Below are 15,866 nucleotides of genomic sequence, written 5' to 3' on the forward strand. Positions count from 1 at the left end.
GTAGAAAATGTTGGGTCACAACAGTTTTGGGGAAGAGGGTATGGAGAGAGATGCAATATAGTCTGCATTTCTGAATGATGGGGTCTGAGGCACCATCTCCAGCCGTGTTGACCTGTTTGTAGACCAGAATTGTCTCAGGTGTGTGAACAAACGAGCCCTCTTAACCGGCCCGTTCAGTCCACGAACATTCCATGTAACCAGTCTGGTCGGGGCAGCTTTTTCCCCAGTCCCCTGTCGGTCAAACATGACCTTTCCTAGGCCAGCTCCTAGCCCGTGTTTCGCACCTCATTTGATCCGCCCCACGGCAGCGACCGCCATCTGATCTCCATTTCCAGTCTCCTAATTGTCCCTTACCCATCAGCAGTACCCCCCTCCCGCCCCCTCCTCCCCCCCACTTCGTCTTTCCTCAGCTCTCCACCCACTTTGCTCCCATGAATCAGCTATCCAGCTAGCTCAGCATCTCCCACCCTTTGGCGTCAAAAAGCCTGCTGACTGCCAGATTCTATCACACCTAGCAATAACACAAGCACTCAACACAGTAAGAACAACCCCAAAAAGCAAACATACCATCCCCCAACGCGCAGGCACGAAGCAAACCCTTCCCCCTTTAACCGATTCTTAGCAGTCACATCACCTTCAAAGAGAATCAAACACAATAGAAGAAGCTTCAAGCTGCTTAATCAAAATTATGCATGCAAGAATGAATCATCTTTGTTACAGCAAATAAATCAAATTCAAATTACACAAGACAAGAGAAAAGAAAAGAGAGAAAAACATTTAAAAAAAACAAAACACCCAAACGCTTTTCTTCCCGAACATTGCAACTGAACTCACCGAATTAAAAGACTGAAGTTTAAACAAGACAAAGCAGAACACAGAACCATTTTTCTCTCCTCCCCGCCACTCCATCCCGTCCCTCAAACTCAGCCCACCACAGTTAGAATTTAAAAGTCCTTAAGCCAGATTATTGTCTTTCATGAAAGTAACCACCTCTTCCAGAGAATTAAAGTACAGCTCCCGATTCTTGTAGGTCACCCAAAGACGCGCCGGGTATAACAGTTCAAATTTAATGTCTTTCTTAAACAGGGCCTCCTTAACTTTGTTGAAACTTGCTCTCCTCTTTGTGAGTTCTGGTCCCCAGTCTTAGTACACCCGGAACTCTGATTCTTCCCACATGTGCCGTTTTGCCTGCCTGGCTCACTTCAAGATACACTCCTTGTCGAGGAATCGATGTAGCTTCACCACCATGGCCCTCGGGGCTCACGACCCTGGGGCTTACGTACGAGCACCCTGTGCGCCCGGTCCACCTCCAGCGGCTTGTCAAACACATCAGCCCCGACCTTCTCCTGCAACATCTTCCACACATACGCTCCCACATCTGGGGCGAAATTCTCCGGAAACGGCGCGATGTCCGCTGACTGGTGCCCAAAACAGCGCAAATCAGACGGGCATCACGCCGCCCCAAAGGTGCGGAATGCTCCGCATCTTTGGGGGCCGAGCCCCAACATTGAGGGGCTAGGTCGGCGCCGGACGAATTTCCACTCCGCCAGCTGGCGGAAAAGGCCTTTGGTGCCCCGCCAGCTGGCGCGGAAATGACATCTCCGGGCGGTGCATGTGCGGGAGCGTCAGCGGCCGCTGACAGCTTCCCACGCATGCGCAGTGGAGGGAGTCTCTTCTGCCTCCGCCATGGTGGAAACTGTGGCGGAGGCGGAAGGGAAAGAGTGCCCCCCCGGCACAGGCCCGCCCGCGTATCGGTGGGCCCCCATCGCGGGCCAGGCCACCGTGGGGGCAGATCGCCATGTCCTGTCCCTGGGTCGTCATTTTCTCCTCCACCCGGTCATCCACCTCCTTAATCGAGGCTATCGTCTGGGTTACATCTTCTGTGCACTCCTTGCGATGCCGGGCGAAATTCTCATCCAGGTACTCGACCCATTGCTCCATCGACCAGTGAGCTGGCGTGGACACGGTTTGTCTCGTTACCGTTGAGATTGATGACCTCTGACTCTTGCCTTCACTCATCTTCTGGTTTCTCCTTTTTTGACTCTCATTTATACACCATTCCATAAATTGAGGGTCACCTCCTTTTCCTCGCCCTTCGATCAACTTATGTTGAGAGACTTTCTGAAAAATCCGGCTTAAACACCATTAAAAAAACCACTGAGGGTGAGAGCTGCTTAATGTGCGACCGTTTACTCCATGGCTGCCACCGGAAGTCACTTTCAAACAATATTAACGCAGACCTTCACTTCCACTTCAGTTACGTTGATGGATTGGAGAAGTTGGGACTGTTTTCTTGGGAGAAGAGAAGGTTGGGAGGCATTTCATTTGGGGTATTCAAAGTGATGAAGGGTCTGGGTAGAGTAGCATAGTAGCATGGCCCATTTATGGCGCGACATTTCACGAGCCGCGTGATCCGGGACCTATCGCGCGGGAGCGCGCAAACCCTAATCAATGGGGAAAAAGCAAGGGCCCTGGGAGCAGGTCTCGGGCAGTGTGGAGCCTGGAATGATGGAGTAAAGACCTGTATGAGATATTTCTGTGCCTGTATATAGTTAGATCTCATTGTTGTTTCCAATAAACCTCCTTGTTATGTAAGACCCTCATGAGTGGTACCTTATGCTGTTACAAGTAGTTCGGGAGAAGCTGTTCCCATGGGTGGAGGGATTGAAAATTTATCTGGCAGAAGAAGCAATAGAGACATGAAGAGAAACATTTTAACGCAGTGAGTGGTTACGATCTGGAATGCTCTGTCTGAGAGTGTGGAAGGGACAAGTTCAATCAAGGAATTTTAGTGGGAAATGGATTATTATTTGAAAAGCAGAAAGTGTGGGGTTACGGGGAGAAGGTGGGGGGAATGGCAACCAGAGCTTTGCTCATTTGGAGCGCCAGTGCAAAAACAATGGGCTGAATGGCCTCCTTCTGGGCTGTGGCAATTCTGTGATAGAATGCAAATACATTGCATATTTTGTTTTTTTTAATCTTCAATAAACAAGTATTCCTTTGGTTTGCAAAAGGTTAATTTCAGTGAAACAAATGATTGGTAAAACCTACTGGTATGCTGCCAAGACAAGTTGGCTGGCACACATTATCTAAAGAGGAAACAAATTTTGACACACGGCCAACTGTTTTGCATTGCCAAAAGTGAGACAATTCTGCCAGCCAATCACATAATAGGATTAAACAATACTTCTTGTCAAATCCAGTTGGCCTAAAGAGCAAGTGGGGATGTTTCCAAAGCTGAAATCTTATCTTAGAGGTCACCTGGTCAACGAAATAAAATGAGTGTCCCATACACCATCTCCTCCCTGCAGTACAAAGTCATATCCTATTATTAATCATACAATGCAAATGGTTACAATGAGTAAGCATAAATGCAGTGACTCACTGCAACTGAAATCTTATAACTGTGACATTAGGGGATTTTCAAAGTCCTCAATGACTGTTTCCCTCACCTTTTGATGATTCATCACTGCTGAAATTGAACACGTGTCAAAGACTATTCCTCCCATTTTCTCATTCGCTGCTCGAATTGTTTTTGAGTCTAATCTCAGAGATAGGGGGCAGGATTCTCCGTTTGGGAAGCTATAGGTGAGATTCTCTGTTGCCTGATGCCGATATCGTAATCGATTTTGAAGCGAAGTCCGGAGGATGTGTCTGGTTTTACGATGAAAACGTTGGTGCCGCCCCTGCACCGATCCTCCGACCGGTGAGGGGCTAGCAGCCACGCCACATAAAACGAATGGCCTCCCCGATATACACGCCTGGAGAATTGGCGGGTACTTAGCCGCGCATGTGCACCGCGACGACCTGCAGCGGTCGTGCCGTACAACATTGCGCCAGCCGTGCGTGGTCCCGACCTGCCAGATAGTGCCCCCCTGGACACCCCCTCGCCATCCCCGGGCCACCCCCCCAGCCCTCGCCGAAGCCCCCCTGTCCAGCAGCACGGCTCCCGCCCGACTGTGGCAGTGCTGGACGCAGTCCACAGCCCCAAGAGCACACGTGCCCCTCACAGTTGGGAACTCGGCACATCGGGGTCGGAGCATCGAGGGAGGGCCTTTAGGTAACGTCCTGAGACCGTCCCAATGGCGTGTGGCGTATTCCTCGATGACGCCATTTTGGAGGGGGCGGAGCATCTGAAAATCGGTGCCATCCCCGATTCGGTGGTAAACAGGGAGCGGGATTCTTCATTGCCCGACGCCGATATCGTAATCGACGATCAGGCGGAGGGAGAATCCTTGTTTATGACCGAATCGGGAGCAGTTCGGAACGCTCCGCCCTCTCCAAAACGGCATCGAGGAGTGCGCCGCACGCCGGTGGGACGGCCTCAGGACGTTACCTGAAAGCCCTCCCCTGCTGCTCTGCCCCCAATGGGCCGAGTACCCGACCGCATGGAGCACGTGTGCTCTCAGTTATCGTGAACCCGGCGTGGCGGCTGCGGACTGTGTCCAGCGGTGGCACAGTCAGGGGGGAGCCATGCTGCTGGCCGGGGAGCTTCGCCAAGGGCTGGGGAGACTGGTGGGGGGTCATCCGGAGGTGGCAAGGGGGTGTCCAGGGGGGCACGATCTGGCAGGTCGGGTCCGCATGTGGCGGGCGTCATGTTGTACAGCACGAAGGTAGTGAGATTATGGAACACACAGGTGGCCTCCGTGAATTTGGAGACACTATCCTCCTGGGTCCTGGAGGGGCTCCCCTGACTCGTCCTGGCACCGGAACCATTGTTTCAAGATGCTAGTGGTTTGCTCCATTACCTTCCCAGTGACTGCTTGGCTATCCTTGAATGTGCACTGCCTCTGTGTGTTTGAGTAATGGAGGGGAATTGTGAGGCGTGGCGGGGGTTGATCACCCAACAGCATCCTCGGGTTTTACATGGTTGAGCAAAGATGGATTTGGATTTGTTTATTGTCATGTGTACCGAGGTACAGTGAAAAGTATTTTTCTGCGAGCAGCTCAAACAGATCATTTAGTACATGGAAATAAAATAAAATAAAAAGAAAATACATAAAAGGGCAACACAAGGTCCACAATGTAAATACATAGACCCCGGCATCGGGTGAAGCACACAGGAGTGTAGTGTTAATGAGGTCAGTCCATAAGAGGGTCGTTTAGGAGTCTGGTAACAGCGGGGAGAAGCTGTTTTTGAATCTGTTCGTGCGTGTTCTCAGGCTTTTGTATCTCCTGCCCGATGGAAGAAGTTGGAAGAGTGAGTAAGCCGGGTGGGAGGGGTCTTTGATTATGCTGCCCGCTTTCCCCAGGCAGCGGGAGGTGTAGATGGAGTCAATGGATGGGAGGCGGGTTCGTGTGATGGACTGGGCGGTGTTCACGACTCTCTGTCATTTCTCCCGGTCTTGGACCGAACAGTTTCCATACCAGGCTGTGCTGCAGCCAGATAGGATGCTTTCTATGGCACACCAAGAACACATTAATGGAGTGATAACCCTTGCAGTTACAGTACGTCTCCCTGTTATCATGGGTGCGCAGTCAGCTGCACCCTTCTCTCTTGAGAACCCCACTAGGATTGCTAAACCATGCGCTCTCTTCTCCTGCTTCACTCGGGCCAGTGCTAAGATGGCACTTCCAGATTTAGCGATGGGCAGTGAACTGTGAAACATTAGAAGGTCGCCTGTCCCCTGCTGAAATAATCTAGAAATTTAGGACCACGGTGAATTGTTGGCCATCGACAGCATTGTCCTCATCCTGCTGTGACGCTGTAGATCAGGGTATAAGAGGTGACACAGTTTGATCAACTCCTTGTCGAATACCAGACACCTCAGACACTATTCCTGGAGGTGGAGATAGGGGAAGTGCTCCCTGAAAACCCGAGGTGGGTACGGACTTCTTCTCCCTCTGTGCACTGCTTTCCCTATCTGCTGTCTGTGCTTCATTTCCAAATCATGTTTCAGCCTGAGAGGAGCTGTAACTGGAGCCCTCATTACTGAAGGAGGCTTTCTCCTGGCAACTCCTCTGACCTTCTTGTCAAAGTCCAGCACGACTTCTTTGTCAAACCAAAATGTTTGCAAAACTCCTTGAATAACACTTTTCACAGCACTTTCACTGACGCTGCACCAACAAAAGAAAATCAAAAGCACCTCACCCAAAGCCCGACTGGTTAATTTTTTTTTAATGGCGTTAGTGTTGAGGGGCAGGGGCGGGTTCCGTCGTGCACTGAGGCTGCTAACTGGGCCTCCGCAATTCAAAATGGCAGATTGTGTGGCGAATCAGAGTGTGAGCCTGTTGGATATCCTCTCCCTCAGCATTGCTGCCGCTGCATGTATGGACGCCCGCATTCAAGATGCTGCAGTCTGGAGGCACTGCTGGGCCCCATGGAAGTGACCGGAAGCATTCCGAACAACATTTCTGGACTTTGTTTTTCATTGGCAGGGCCATAGAGCCAAATTTCACTGCCCCAACTTCATCATAATCGGAAGATGGAGAGTGCCTCAGTCGCCTCAGAATAAATATGCGGTCAGATTGCTAGCAGGCAGAAGCACACCGGAAATGCTACCATTATTGTAACCGCTAACCCAGCTCATTCCATGGTGGGAGGGGGAAGGGGGGGGGAGGGTGGGGGGTGGGGGGGGGGGGGGGGGGGGCAAGGGTTTTCCTTGGGGCTGTGTATAGATAAGGCAGCAATGTGACCCTCAGCCATCCATCATTAAATTGACGAGAGCAGTTGTTGAGTTGGGGGTTACACCCGCCCTATCGCCCTATTTTAGCCTCCATTGAATTCAATGGACAGTAATGTTGGGAGGGATGTTAAACGCGTGTTTCATCTGACCCTGCGGTTTTCCCCATGCAGAAAATTAGGTTGAAATCACTCCCTTGTAGGTGGAATGGAGTCAGCTGCGATGTCCCTGACTCCGTCCCCCATACGCAGTTGGATTGGTTGCAGACCTTCAAATTTCAGACTCGCAAAGCAAGCACAATTAGCTGGGAGAAGTCACAGAGGGATTTAGGTGTCCAGTAAACGTGGTCCAGCATGAACCATTGCTTTCTGAAGTGGCGGGAAGGAAATGGGGCTGGAAACCAAAAGCCTAAGGCCCTGATTTTCCAAAACCTCAGGGAGATGGGTGATTTGATTATTCATTCAAATGTCTACCCGTGAGTGGTCAGTAAGTCTTGGCCTTGAGGTTTGGAAACTCAGCCACTTTGCACCTACTCCCCCAATTTCTTCTATAAATGTGATGTGCAGTCTGGCATAAGGCAAATATTTTTTGCAAGTATTAATAGCATCTGAACTCGTCCGACTCAGTACCCGAAATGTCCCAAGCTGCTGGTAAATGTGTTTCAGAGAATCGAGATCTGCATCTATACAACGTTTACTTGTGGTTTTGATGACTATCGCTACAGCTAATACCGGTAACTGTGGTGATTAGAAGTCTCTTGAACCTTTTGTGGTCTAAAATGTCAAGTTTCATGTTTTTTTAAACTATTTACCTTAAATTGTCATAAAATAAAATAAAAATACAATTACAGCTGATACTGAATATTTCAAAACAGTAGTCACACTGACCCAGTTCAAATAGAAAATGTAAACTGCAATCAAATGATCCTGACATTGAGTACAACTGGTTCTGGTAAATCAGGTTTGGTCAGGCACTGTATTGGGCTGGACTCTCCGTTTGGGAGATTAAGGCCTGAATTCTCCACTTCCCAATACCTGGGGCAAAATTCTCCCCCAACGGCGCGATGTCCGCCGACTGGCGCCCAAAACGGCGCCAATCAGACGGGCATCGCGCCGGCCCAAAGGTGCGGAATGCTCCGCATCTTTGGGGGCCGAGCCCCAACATTGAGGGGCTAGGCCGGCGCCGGAGGGATTTCCGCCCCGCCAGCTGGCGGAAATGGCGTTTGTAGCCCTGCCAGCTGGCGTGGAAATGCGGCGCATGCGCAGGAGCGTCAGCGGCCGCTGACAGTTTCCCGGCGCATGCGCGGGAGCGTCAGCGGCCACTGAAAGATTCCCGCGCATGCGCAGTGGGGAGAGTCTCTTCCGCCTCCACCATGGTGGAGGCCGTAGCGGAGGTGGAAGGGAAAGAGTGCCCCCACGGCACAGGCCCACCCGTGGATCGGTGGGCCCCGATCGCGGGCCAGGCCACCATGGGGGCACCCCCCGGGGTGAGATCGCCCCGCGCCCCCCCCAGGACCCCGGAGCCCACCCACGCCGCCTGGTCCCGCCGGTAAATACCAGGTTTGATTTACGCCGGCGGGACAGGCAATTTCTGGGCGGGACTTCGGCCCATCCGGGCCGGAGAATTGAACGGGGGGTCCCGCCAACTGGCGCGGCCCGATTTCCGCCCCCGCCCAATCTCCGGTATCGGTGACTTCGGCGGGGGCGGGGGCGGGGGCGGGATTCACGGCGGCCAACGGCCATTCTCCAACCCGGCGGGGGGTCGGAGAATGACGCCCCAGAATTGTGATCAAGTGGGAATAGTGTTGTGGTAGTCACCACTGTTGTATTATATTGTATATATGGGTATTACGGTAAGGCCCCTGTACTACAGGTATGGAGGTAGATCCCTGCCTGCTGGCTCCGCCCAGGAGGCGGAGTATAAATGTGTGTGCTCTCCGAACAGCAGCCATTTCGTAAGCTGCTGTAGGAGGCCACACATCTCTGTGTAATAAAGCCTCGATTACATTCTACTCTCGTCTCATCGTAATTGATAGTGCATCAATTTATTACACAGAGATTTTTCAGAGATGGACCTCCGCATCAAGCCGGATCGCCTGCAGCTGCATCCTCAAGCAGACAACACCAAAAAGGACTTCCAACATTGGCTAGCTTGCTTTGAAGCATACATCGGATCTGCGACAGACCCAATCTCAGAAGCACAGAAGCTCCAGATTCTGTACACGCGGCTGAGCTCCAATGTTTTTCCCCTCGTCCAGGACGTGCCTACCTACGCAGAGGCCATGGCGTTACTGAAGGAGAATTACGCTCAGCAGACCAACAAGATCTATGCCAGGCACCTCCTATCCACGTGGCACAAACTTCCTGGTGAGTCTGTGGAAGGTTTCTGGCGTGCCCTGCTCGCCCTGGTGAGAGACTGTGACTGCCAGGCCGTTTCGGCCACTTAACATTTGAACCTGCTAATGAGAGACGCATTTGTTACGGGCATAGGGTCTAACTAAATCCACCAGCGCCGCTTAGAAGGGTCCACGCTTGACCTCGCGGCAACCAGGAAACTAGCGCTCTCGCTCTCGGTCGCCTCACGCAACGTACAGGCTTATGCTCCCAACCGCACGGCCCACCCCCCCTGTGCATCGTGGACCCTGCCAGCTGCCACCCCATCGTGGATCCCATCAGCGACCGCCCTCAGCCAACCCCACGCCTGCTCCGCGCGGCAGCCAACCAAACCCGGGGACCCAAGTGCTACTTCTGCGGACAGACAAAACACCCCCGGCAGCACTTCCCGGCGCGGAGCGCGCTCTGAAAGGCCTGCAGCAAGAAAGAACATTTTGCTGCAGTGTGCCAGGCCTGCTCAATCGCCGCTATTGTCCCGGCACCCCCCACGTGCGGCCAATGGGCGCCGCCATCTTCCTCTCCTCAGACCACGTGCGGCCCGTGGGTGCCGCCATCTTATCCGTGTCAGGACCCCTGCCCGTCGGGCACCTCATCGAGCCGCTCATCACCTGCAACCGCCGTCGACCAGCCGCGTCTCGCCTCGGTCACGATCGACCAGTCTCGACCGCACAACCTCGCAACCGCTTCGACAAAGGTGAAGATCGACGGGCACGAGATATCCTGCCTTCTGGACTCCGGGAGCACTGAGAGCTTCATCCACCCCGATACGGTAAGGCGCTGCTCCCTCGCGGTACACCCCGCTAACCAAAGAATCTCCCTTGACTCCGGATCCCACTCTGTGGCGATCCGGGGCTACTGCATCGCCATCCTCACCGTCCAGGGCATAGAGTTCAGCGGCTTCCGGCTCTACCTCCTCCCCAACCTCTGCGCTGCATTGCTATTAGGCCTGGACTTCCAGTGCAACCTCCAGAGCCTAACCCTGAAATTTGGCGGGCCCCTACCACCCCTTACTTTTTGCGGCCTCGCGACCCTTAAGGTCGACCCGCCTTCCCTGTTTGCAAACCTCACCCCGGACTGCAAACCCGTCGCCACCAGGAGCAGACGGTACAGCGCCCAGGACAGGACCTTCATCAGGTCTGAGGTCCAGCGGCTGCTGCGGAAAGGTATCATCGAGGCCAGCAACAGCCCCTGGAGAGCCCAAGTGGTAGTGGTGAAAACCGGGGAGAAAAACAGGATGGTTGTTGACTACAGTCAGACCATCAATTGGTACACACAGCACGACGCTTACCCCCTCCCACACCTATCTGATATGGTCAATCAGATTGCACAGTACCGGGTCTGCTCGACAGTGGACCTGAAATCTGCCTACCACCAGCTCCCCATCTGTAAGGCGGACAGCCCGTACACTGCGTTTGAAGCAGACGGCCGCCTTTACCATTTCCTTAGGGTTCCCTTCAGCATCACAAACGGAGTCTCGGTCTTCCAACGGGAGATGGACCGAATGGTTGACCGGTACGGGCTGCGGGCCACTTTCCCGTACCTGGACAACGTCACCATCTGCGGCCATGACCAGCAGGACCACGACGCTAATCTTTCCAAATTTCTCCACACCGCCACACTCCTCAACCTAACTTACAACAAGGAGAAGTGTGTGTTCAGCACAAACTGATTAGCCATCCTCGGCTATGTGGATTAGAATGGAGTTCTAGGGCCCGACCCCGATCGCATGCACCCCCTTATGGAACTCCCCCTCCCCCACTGCCCCAAGGCCCTCAAACGATGCCTGTGGTTCTTTTCGTATTCCGCCCAGTGGCTCCCAAAGTATGCGGACAAGGCCCGCCCACTCATTTAATCCACCGCTTTCCCACATGATGGCCAAGGCTCACCAGGCCTTCAACCGTATCAAGGCCGACATCGCCAAGGCTGCGAATCACGCGGTCGACGAGACGCTCCCCTTCCAAGTCGAGAGCGATGCATCAGACGTCGCTCTGGCCGCCACCTCAACTAGGCAGGCAGGCCCGTCGCATTCTTTGCCCGCACTCCCCATGCCTCCGAAATTTGGCACTCCTCCATCGAAAAGGAGGCCTAAGTGATCGTTGAAGCTGTGCGACATTGGAGGCAGTACCTGGCCGGCAGGAGATTCACTCTCCTCACTGACCAACGATCAGTTGCCTTCATGTTTAACAACACACAGCGAGGTAAGATCAAAAATGATAACATCTTGAGGTGGATGATCGAGCTCTCCACCTACAATTACGAGATTTTGTATTGCCCCGGTATGCTCAATGAGCCCCCCAATGCCCTGTCCTGAGGTACATGTGCCAGCGCACAAGTGGGCCGACTCCGGACCCTACATGACGATCTCTGTCACCCGGGAGTCACCCGCTTTTACCACTTCATTAAGGCCCGCAATCTGTCCAACTCCATTGAGGAAGTCAGGGCGATCACCAGAGACTGCCAGGTCTGTGCGGAGTGTAAACCGCACTTCTACCGGCCATCCCTCAGCAAGTCCAACAAGTTTCGAGAATTTTCTTACCTTCTCGTTCCCCCTCAACGGCCATAGTGCCCAGGCCTTGCGTGTGAATACTTGCAGCAATTCACGCTTTCATGATTCCCACCCGAGAGGTGTGGAGCGGCGTGGCGGGAGCATGCAGTGTTCAACCTGCTGGCGCGGAACACGACTGCCACGAACGCCGCCAGCGGGGGACCGGAGCACCATGTCAGAATTGGTGCCGGCCGCAAATTCCGATGTTTCTTCACCAAGTATTCTCCACCCAATCGCGATTCTCACAGCTGGTGGTGGGCAGCGGAGACTCCAGCCCATTCATTTAACATAGGCTGCTTGATGGTGCTTCAGATGGTGACAAGATGGGAAAGGCAAAATTGGCATAAGGTGCTTCTCATCAGTCATGGAGTGCCATTGATGACACAAACATACCCCAAAATGTTTTTACCCTGCTCACCTCTTGTATTGAAGAGGAAAGCTATGGCACCCCATGAGGGTGAAAAAGTAATGTGAAAATAACAAATCTGAGGTGGAATGCAATTTTCATTTGTGAAAATTGCCAATCTCTGTACAAAATGAGAAAGCAGAATGAGTAAAGGAAGGATACAGCTTCAGGAACCAAGCAAGTATATGATGTAAAGAATCCTTCACAAAACATTCCTGCTTTGTTTGATCTCATCTCATCTCATAATCCCACGTGATATTCCTTGACTAAACAAGAAGACTCTTGCTTTGGAGAAAAGGCAACTCCAGGCTTCTCAAATAGGCTGCATGGCCTAGTTTAACTTCACCCAGGATTTTCCTATTTCCCCGGATAAGGGAACCATCTCACCTGTGCTCGATCAGCTCTGAAGCACTCGCTGTTTCACACAAGGCCACAGCTAGCGTACGGGTACATTAAAATGCCTTCCCACCAATCAGTTTGCATTTTGTACTGACATGCTTTACTCTTGCCTGGAAATGCACAAGTACAAATCATTCATTTGTAAAAGTGAAATGGGAGTTAACTTTCTGTTAAATTCCAAGCTGCAAACCGGCACCATAGAATCATAGAATTTACAGTGCAGAAGGAGGCCATTCGGCCCATCGAGTCTGCACCGGCTCTTGGAAAGAGCACCCCACCCATGGTCCTCACCCCCACCCTATCCCCATAACACAGCAACCCCACCCAACACTAAGGGCAATTTTGGACACTATGGGCAATTTAGCATGGCCAATCCACCTAACCCGCACATATTTGGACTATGGGAGGAAACTGGAGCACCCGGAGGAAACCCACGCACACACGGGGAGAACTGTGCAGACTCCACACAGACAGTGACCCAAACCGGGAATCGAATCTGGGACCCTGGAGCTGTGGAGCAATTGTGCTAACCACTGTGCTATCGTGCTGCCCAAAGGGGAGAGGTCACCTTCCAAATCTGCAACTTTGCCAGATTGCTGATTGTGATGCTGGTAAGGGTTAAACAGGGTCATTTTAACCAGATTTGTTGGGCGGGAAACCCACAGGATCGGGAGGAACATTAGCTTTGCACCCCACCCGCTATTATTCTCCATTGACTAAATCGGGTGGGGTGTAAAACCTTCATGGCACTTGATCTTGTCAGTTTACTGATGGGCGAGTTAGATTTAGCTAGGTTTTAGGTACCTCCTCCCTTCAATTCCTCCTACTGCTATTGTATTGCCCATTGATTGATCCAAATCTGCCATTACTGCTGTTCACTCCAGTCCATTTTCTCTTTCTGCTGCCACTGTTGTTCTGAATGAGCTATCCTTCTGCTGCCATTCTCCACTATATTGCTCAGTTTCTCGACGACTGATCAATATCGCTCTCAATCTGAACCTCTCACAGCCAACTTTAACCTGTCACTCATTTCTGTCTTTGCTTGAGTTGAGTTGAGACCAAAGACTAATATTTGTGTGCTGCCAACATTTCTATGAGTAGTGCTAGCTAAACCAGAATGACCTGCTGAGATGGTAGTCTTGACAATGAAAACATATAGATGGAAATTATCTAAAGATGGGTTTTGAGAATTTCCACTGATGGGGCTGTGATTATTTCCTTTGGTAGCTTATTCCATTATGGGATTGTCCTTGAGAACAAAAATTGTTGAAAAACTGGCTTGGAAATAAATGGGGGAGGGGGGGGGATTCTCCGACGTCAAACTCGGGAAAGACTATTGGGCGGAGAATCGGTCGTGAGGCCAAACACATGGCAGGTGTCGGGAGTCCACCATAGTACCATGCTCCGGTGATCGAAAGCGGAGTTAATGCGTTCGACTCCGCACATACAGTACATGCCATCCGCATATCATTAGTGGGCCTCTTCGGCGCTGCCGCCAGGAGGAATTACCGACGATGAGTTTCACTTGTGGCTTCAAAAATCGGGAAACAAGCGCCGTGGCCGATGAGGGAGAGAGAGGAGGTAGAACATGCAGAGGCTGTTGGCTGCCAGACCTACCACAGGAGGGGGTGTCTGCTAGGCCTGGGGGGGGGGGGGGGCGACAGAGGGGGGGATCCAGAGGATGGGCCTTGGGGTCGGCGTGACTCCCCGCAGTACCAGGGGCCCAGGCATGGATATCCATTGCTGCGACGTGAAAGGCAGCCACCTTGCTACGTATACCACTGACTGCCCGCCCCATCCGTGGTCCGTGTTTGTGCAGAGTGACACCAGCCGTATGGGTGCATCCACCCCACCACTCCACATTCCTCCGTCCATCCCACCAACTCTCCCCACCCCCCCCCCCCCCCAACTGGCTGCCAGGTGCCAGTGGGGCAGCACGGGGCCCACCCAAGGGTAGCTCCCACAGTAGCCCCTGCAGGAGGGTGCCGGATGGGGGCCATAGAGCAGACCACTGGCATGAGCAGCACCAGCCAATGGCACCCCTAACAGCAGGGATGGGCACCAGGGCCAGTGGCCCCCACCACCGGGCATGACGGGGCCAGGGGTGCGGAGGGCAGAGTGCCAGGAGAGCGGATATGAATGAATGAAATGAAATGAATGAAATGAAATGAAATGAAAATGAAATGAAATGAAAATCGCTTATTGTCACAAGTAGGCTTCAATGAAGTTACTGTGAAAAGCCCATAGTCGCCACATTCCGGCGCCTGTTCGGGGAGGCTGTTACGGGAATTGAACCATGCTGCTGGCCTGCCTTGGTCTGCTTTCAAAGCCAGCGATTTAGCCCTGTGCTAAACAGCCCCTATGGATATGGATAGGTGTGTGTGGTGATGGTGGTTGGGGAGAGGGAGGGGGTGGGAGGGGAATATGCTGGGGCAGGGTCTGCATTTCAGACTGGAGCCACCTTGTAGCCCATCAGACCTGGTTGGGCACAGGGGTACACACCATGCTAACATGTCTGACTTTCACCCCCTCCAGACAATGGACAAATCTCCAGGTCCAGATGAATTGTGTCCCAGGATGCTGTGGGAGGCAAGGGAGGAGATTGCAGGGGCTCTGACCGAAATATTTAATTCCTCTCTTACCAGGGGGGTGGTACCAGGGGACTGGAGAACAGCTAATGTGGTCCCACTATTTAAGGAAGGTTGTAGAGATAAGCAAGGAAACTATAGGCCAGTGAGTCTCATCAGTGGTAGGGAAATTATTGGAGAAAATTCCGAAGGAGAGAATCTATCTCTACTTGGAGAGGCAAGCTTTGGTCAGGAGCAGTCAGCCTGGCTTTGTCAGAGGGAGGTCATGTCTAACAAATTTGATGTAATGTTTTGAGCATGTGACCATGTGTGGATGAGGGTAATGCAGTTGATGTAGTTTACATGGATTTCAGCAAAGCCTTTGACAAGGTCCCACATGGGCGACTTATAAAGATGGCAAGTGCACCTGGGATACAAGATGAATTCAGAATTGGTTCAGCTGTGGGAGACACAGGGTGATGACAGACGGTGTTGATTCCCAAATTTCTTTCTTCGTCAGTCTGGCCTAAATAAAAGTCGAGATGGATTCGCACGTAAAAAGAAGTTATTTGATTCAGCTTGCAAGCTTGATTCATTTCACAGAAACATAAGAGACATCCAGTCTCCTACATCCCAGAAAGCGAATGAACAAAGAGACAAAGGGATCTCTGCAAATCAATTCAAATGGTATCAAGTTTCACATACTCGACGCCCATAGGTCAGCCTATATCCCTCCTGACTGTTTGATCTATTCTGATTGGCTCACTTCCAATCCCTTTCTCTGGCCCCTATCAATGCAGCATCACTCTCGTAGACACACCTCTTCCTGCTTTCCCCATGCGGTCTCAAATCCCTTTGTCTCTATCTGCCAGAATCAAAGTGGCTTATTTCTACATTACATTAACTAATATCTCTAAAGTAACTATTTTATAT

Source organism: Scyliorhinus torazame, chromosome 15, assembly GCF_047496885.1.
Source record: "Scyliorhinus torazame isolate Kashiwa2021f chromosome 15, sScyTor2.1, whole genome shotgun sequence".
NCBI classification, from domain to species: domain Eukaryota; kingdom Metazoa; phylum Chordata; class Chondrichthyes; order Carcharhiniformes; family Scyliorhinidae; genus Scyliorhinus; species Scyliorhinus torazame.